Source organism: Canis aureus, chromosome 19 (genome assembly GCF_053574225.1).
Source record: "Canis aureus isolate CA01 chromosome 19, VMU_Caureus_v.1.0, whole genome shotgun sequence".
Lineage (NCBI taxonomy): Eukaryota > Metazoa > Chordata > Mammalia > Carnivora > Canidae > Canis > Canis aureus.
Window position 1 is genome coordinate 5773577 of NC_135629.1, and position 7145 is coordinate 5780721.

Consider the following 7145-nt stretch of genomic DNA (forward strand, 5'->3'; position numbering starts at 1 on the left):
AAAAAATACCCAAAAAACTAAACCTTTGATATGTTAAGTCACTGGTTCTCAAAGAGGGCATTTGATAATATCTGGAGACATTTGGGTTGTCACAGTGAGAGGTCGGATGGGGTGAGACATCTAGTGGGTAGAAGGCGGGGATTCTGTTAAGTGCCCTACAATGCCCAGGACAGCCCCCCTCAGAGAATTACTTGGCCCAAAATGTCAACAGCACTAAGGTTAAGAAACTCTGCTCTAAATGTGAGCACTGTGAGAGAAAAGATTTGTTATGGCTCTGTTTAGAATCCTCCAATGGCTTCCATCACACCCAGGATAAATTCTGGACCTCTCCCCTTGATCTACAAGGCTCTGCAGGATGGGGATCCTGCCCACCTCTCTTACCTTTACATCCTAGCCTCTCCCCCTCCCTCACTTGATGCCAAGTAGCTTTGCCTTCATCTGACCTCTTTTAGACTTCAGGGCCTTTGTACCTGCTGTTCCCTCTATCTTAAATGCACTTCCTCCTGCTCTTCCAATTACCCAGGTACAATTTACATGTCCCTAGCTCAGAGACACCTTCCTTAACCACACAGTCTGTATTAGATCCCCTACCACCCAGTGATTCTCCGTTATCACACTACATTACCATTATCAGCGATCACAACAAGCCTGATTTATAATGAGGTAACATGCTGGTTACCCAGGAGGGGAGAGATCTGTTTTCCCCATGGAGTGTGAGGACATGAGGAGAGCACCATGCCTATGTCATTTATTTCTGTCTCTCTGGCACCTGGCACAATAGCTGGCACATATGTAAAGGTAAAAAATAAATGTGTTGAATGAATGAGTAGATGAGTAATGGGTAGAAAGAGCAGAGTCTTTGCAGTCGGACACACCCCTGGACTGAATTCTGGCTCCACCACCAGCTGTGAGTCATCGTCACTCTCCAAGCCTCCATCTGCTCATCTGTAAAATGGACGTAAGAATCTCATCTCCCAGGCTACTATGAGGATGAAAGACAGCAAATGCAGAGTGCCGGCATGATTCCCAGCACAGAATAAGCACTTGTAAGCTGTGTGCTGAATATCAAATGCACAGATAAACACATTTCCCTGTGTGCTGTCATTTTGAAGGCGAAAGCTGGGAAGGAAGGTTGGCAGATGAAGTTGGGATGCCAGAACCCAGTTTACCCAGCACCTTCTGCTTCTCTCTCTCTATCAATGATCCCACCCCCCTGCTTCAAGACCATGAACTTAGGTCCCTTCTCCCAAAGTCAAAGGACCCAGGCTGTGGATTTTCCTGCAGCCTGCCTCTGCCTTGCAGGATCCAGGAGTGATGCAGCCATCATTAGGGTCTCTCTAGTGAGATTCATAGCCCCTCCCTAAGGGTGTCTCCCACCCCGCTGCCTCTATCTGTGTCCATCTAGACCATGCAGGAAATGAAAGTAGGCAGCAGATCATTTGCAATAAAGAGCTCCGTGATTCCCTGTGATGTCTGCAAAAATGAATATGATTCAGGGCCTCTTTCTTTCAAAAAGAGTCTCATAGCAAACTTGAGGCCCTAAAGGAACTTGGATCGTTTCTACCTCTGGGTGTGTGAAGAGTGGGGATGGCAGGCAGGACGCAGAGAAGGTGGTGAACTGGTGGAAAGATGGGTGCAGAAGCCCCATCTTATAGGAGAGACAGGAATGTGAGGTTGGGAGCTCCCGCCTGGTTTCAGTGTCCACACTGAACCTCCCTAAGTCTCATTTCCCTCAGCTGTAAAAGGAGATGGCAACAGGCCCTGCCAGGTTAGGTTATCATGAAAAGCAAATGGGGTAAAACTTGTACAGCACCACTTGACCTTGGCTGACCCAGGTAACTTGCTTCCAAAGAGTAGGTATGCAAAGGGCTAAAGATACCTTAATAGTAGAGAAATCTACAAACCTGGCCTCAGGTCTGGTGATCAAAGTTAATGTCAGTGATCGGTGACTTCAGTAGAGTCACTAAAGCTTCAGCTTCACAAGCTGGACTCCAAACAGCCTGACCTGGATAGGGGTGCATTAAGATGAACCAGTTTTCTCTTGCCCCATCTCTGCAGCCAGGCTCTCTGGCCACCCTTCTTTGGCACTTACTAATGACACCTCAGGCAGTTTACAACCCCAGGGCTCTCTGGGGTGGAGATTTTAGATCCCCTCCTCCCAGCCAGTGCTGTGGATGCACCAGCTGTCCTCTTCAAGCCTGGTGGTGGAGCCTGTTTTGGGTTGGAATGTGTCCCTGCAGGATGCCTGGGTGGCTCAGTGGTTGAACGGATGCTTTGGGCTCTGGGCATGATCTCAGGGTCCAGGAATCGAATCCCGCATCGGGCTCCCTGCAGGGAACCTGCTTCTCCCTCTGCCTATGTCTCTGCTTCTCTCTCTTTGTCTCTCATGAATACATAAATAAAATCTTAAAAAAAAAAAAAAAAAAAAGGAAAAGAAATGTGTCCCTGCCATCAAATGATGGGTTGAAGTCTCAACCCCAGTGTCTCAGAATGTGACCTTATTTGGAAATATGGTCATTAACAGGTGTGATTAGTTAAGAAGAAGTCATATGGAGGAGGCTGGGCCCCAATCCAATATGCCCAGCAGCCTTATAAGACGGCCACATGAAGACAGAGACGTAGGGAGACGACCAAGCAAAGATGGGACAATTGGAGTGATGCATCCACAAGCCAAGGGACACCAAAGACTGCCAGCAAACCACTAGAAGCTAAGAAGAGGTAAGAAGAGGTGAGGAATGACTCCCCAACAGACTGCAGAAGGAGTGTGGTCTGCTGGCACCTTGATCTCAGACTTTCAGCCCCCAGAACTATGAGACAGCGTCCTATTGTCTTAAGCCACCATGCTTGGGCCTGAGAAACTAACACAGGGCAGAAGGAAGGGTCTGCTTTTCACGACTTCACGGCTTTCAACATCTTCTGAGGGATGCCCCCATTCCATCATTGCCAGGTCTCTGACTTGCCCTCTGTGCCCCCTCCCTGGAGCCCCTCACCTGGCCTCAGGCTCCTCTGCTCCCTCCCTGCAGTGAGGCTGGTGTGGGGTTGAACATGGTAAGGCTTCTTCCCCCACTCTTTCTTTTCAAATTCACTGATTTGAGGTTGGGAGTGACACTCAGGCCCCTGTGATGAGCCGTTTTCTCCAGGCTGTAGAAATCTTAGTACCTCTTGTATTCAACTGGAGCCTCAAGCACCAACTTCCCAGGTGACAGGACAAGCCCCGCTCACCATCCCGTTACTCCAGATTGCAAGCCCGGGTGGGTTCTCCAGGCCCCCAAATGATCCTTGTCACACCCCAGCCTGTACCTCGGGTCTCCTGGCATTCACCTGCTTGGGCCCTGCTACCTACAATGACCTAATGACAGGTGCCTCCTGCAGAAATATTCTGGGGTCAGCTCTTAGAAAATGTTTTCCCTTCCCCAGTAGAGTTAAATGGCTGGATGAATAAATGAATGAATGGAAATCTACTAGAGGAGGAGGTTCTGGAACTAGACTGTGTGAGTTCAAATCCTGTGACCAAGATTAGCTGTGTGACCTTGGTCAAGTTACTTCTCTGTCTTAGTTTCCTCATCAACATAAGGACACTAACAACACATACTCTTGAGGACCTTGTGGGGATTCAGGGAGATATTGCCAACAACAGATTTTGTGCATGACGCCAACCAAAGTTAGCTACTTTGTTATCCGGGTACAAGTCTCAGTATCTTTCTGCCTCATCCTGTGTCTGTGCTTAGAACCTAATTTCCTTAGGTCCAACCTAATCTTTTTCCACCCATTGGGTTTGGCTAATTCATCCAGGGCTGAGTAATTTATTATCACAGACAGTGCTCTGGAGACAGAACAAAGGTTAAGATGCTATGGGCTGGATGCATGAGGGAGAGACACATTTTTAGTTTGAGGAAATAGGATATGTAGAAAAACTGTACACATGCCAAAAGGGGGCCTGGATGAAATTAAGCCTCTTGACTTAACTGCCGATTAAAGCATTACAGCAGCAGCACAGGCTACAGTCTGCAGCCAAGCTGCTGATACGTCGTGTTGGAAAAATGACTCCAGGGCCCCCTTTAAAAATAAGAGCATGGCTTGGTGGCCATGTCCACAGGGAAATAGCTGCTGTTTCAGAAGGTCTCCTCCCTCTCCCTTATTTAAAGCACCTAGGAGATTTGACAAAATCCAGCAAGAGATGAGAAGGTAGAAGATAATTGGTGTCCCACCCAGTCCCAACCCCTGGGGACCCAGCAGGGCGGGGGAGGGGGGAACTAAATGAACCTCAGAACACTGCAAAATATGCAGCGTCATAACACAGACTGTCTTCAACCGTGTGCCTTCTGCTGTGAGAAAACTGGCGCTGAGCAAAACTTCTGTATCCTGCAAGTGATGCATGCACAGCACCTGTCAGCTCTCAAACCATTTCTGTGCTCTGGATCTCCAACATCCTGTGGGCCCAACCAGGGAACACAGCGGAGGCACAGAGGGGTGAGGCAGTGTTCTCGAGGTAGCTGAAGGGGTGAAGCTGGGACTGAGTCCTAGGATCCTTGGAGGAAAACCCATGCTCTCTTTCACCGGGCTACAGTACCCCTGTCTGCCTCTTTCTGCCAGAATGAACCCAGGTCCAGGTCCGAGGTCTGAGATCTGGTGGAGGAGATGACCCCCTAGGAAGAGAATGGCCTGCTAAAGAACATAAGGTCTGTGGCCTCAATTTTTGTATTTGGTAGCAGAAGGCAATTCCAGATGGACCCAGATGTCTGGAAAACATCAAAGGAAGAATCTGAAGAAGCAGGATATGTGAAAAATCTCTGGTGCACTTGGAGGGCATTTCGGTCAATCCGTGATTAAGTTTTCCCTGCTTCTCCAGACCTTGAAGTGTATGAGGCTGGGGGGAATAAAAGGAGCTTCCTTAGCTTTTTCTTAGTAATTTGAATGGCTTGGAAGGTAATTAAAATCAGCTGGTTGCCAGTCTAGTGAGAACTTCTGGTAAAGGTGATGGTATAACCTACCTCATGAACACAAAGATGATACCAAAGGACGTGACAGGCATTACACAAAGAAAACTCAACTCTCAAGGTCTTCTGGGCATCCATAAACCACTAAAGTTAGTTTCTTTCTAGCTACGTGAGATCAGAACCCTCTGAATGGCATCATTGCCAGCGGCCATCTGGGCAAGGAAACTAAAGTTTATGATTTCCAGTTTGTTTTTGGCTTCTCCTTCTCCCCTCTTCCCTCTTTTATGTCATTCCTCTTTTACCCATTTTCAGATGGTTCCCCTCTTTATTTTTTTTTAAATTTTATTTATTTATTTATGATAGTCAGAGAGAGAGAGAGAGAGAGAGAGGGAGGCAGAGACACAGGCAGAGGGAGAAGCAGGCTCCATGCACCGGGAGCCCGATGTGGGATTCGATCCCGGGTCTCCAGAATCGCGCCCTGGGCCAAAGGCAGGCGCCAAACCGCTGCGCCACCCAGGGATCCCCGGTTCCCCTCTTTATAATTAAGTAGCGTGCAAAAAATGAACTCAGTATCTTTGAGCTAATCTTTGACTCCAGTACTTGCTAGCTGGCAAAGGCCCTTTGGTGAGTCACTTAACCCCTTGGGCCTTGTTTTTCTCTTCTATAAAATGGGGATACTTGCCCCTACCTCTAGGATTATTCTGAGGATTAAACCAGAGAGATAACCCATGAAAAGAATTACACACATGCCTGGCATCCAGTAGAACTCCGGCTAAAGTCACCATTTCTGTCAGTTTCCTATGGTAACGGTTGTTGAACACTGACCTCTGTGCCTCAGAGCTAAAATATAATACACGAAGACAGAGTTTAGGGTAAAGAGGAACAACAGCTTTATTGCTTTGCCAGGCAAAGGAGGCTGCAGCAACCTAAAGCCTTCAAGATTGCAAGCCCTCCCAAAGGTCAGGGCTGGAGTGTTTTAAGATTTCATTTATTTGACAGAGAACACAAGCAAGGGGAGCGGCAGGCTCCCTGTGGAGGGACCAGAGAGCCCAATGGAGTTTCGGGTTCAATCTCAGGGGCCTGAGATCAGACCTGAGCAGAAGGCAGCCGCTTAACCAATTGAGCCATCCAGGCCCCCTTGGATGTTTTACAGGGAAATCAGGATCTAGCTGGTTTTGACAGGAATTGTGTATGTGCTGTCAGCCTCATTTGTCATGTCTTTAGGGGTGGTATTTTATAATTTTTGTTCAACTTTGTGCTTTAAAGCCATCTCATAATGAATTACTGCAGATTTAGTGGCTTAAAACAACAAAATTCTCCTTTGGTTCTGGAGGTCGGAATTCTGAAATGAGCTTTACAAGGTGTGATGTATTGATTTATAATTAATATATATTTAGTCTTCAGCCCAGTTCCTGGCACACAGCTCCTAAAACCCTTGGAGTTTCTAAGGGAAGACAGCAATAAAGGTGTCTTCTGTTATGTTGATGAGTGACTTTTGGAAAGCACCTAAGGATTGGGGCTGGTTGCTAGAAGAACCAGAACCCAAGGTATAATTAGAGGGTTGGAATTTTCATTCCCACCTTCTGACCTCCACTGAGGGAAGAGAAACTGGAGATTGAGTTCAATCACTAATGGCTGATGATTTAATCAATTGTGCCTATGTAATGAAGCCTCCATAAAACGCTCTAGAAAAATGCTCTAGAAAGACAGAGGTTGGAGAATTTCCAGGTTGGTGAGCATGTAGAGATTTGGGGAGATTTGTGGCTCCCTCAAAGAAGGTATGGGATCTCCATCCCCTTTCCTGCATTCCTTGCCTTAATGCATGTCTTCCATCTGACTATTCTGGAGTTACATCCCTTTATAATATAAACTGGTAATCTAGTAAGTAGAATGTTTCTCTGGGTTCTGTGAGCTGCTCTAATAAATTAATCAAACCCAAGGAGGGGAGGGGCGCATTGGAACCTCTAATTTAGAAGCACAGGTGACGGCCTGGACTCCGAGTGGGGGCAGTCGTGTGGACCGAGCCCTTAACCTGTGGGATCTGAGGCTAGCTCCGATTAGATAATGTCAGATGGATTTGAATTGTAGGACACGGGTGCCACTGGAGAATTGCTTGGTGGTGTGGGAAAACCCACACACGTTGAACTGAGGTGCAGAACACTACAAGGCCGGAGTCCAGGTACGGTGGTGCTGCACCCCTTCCAGAGG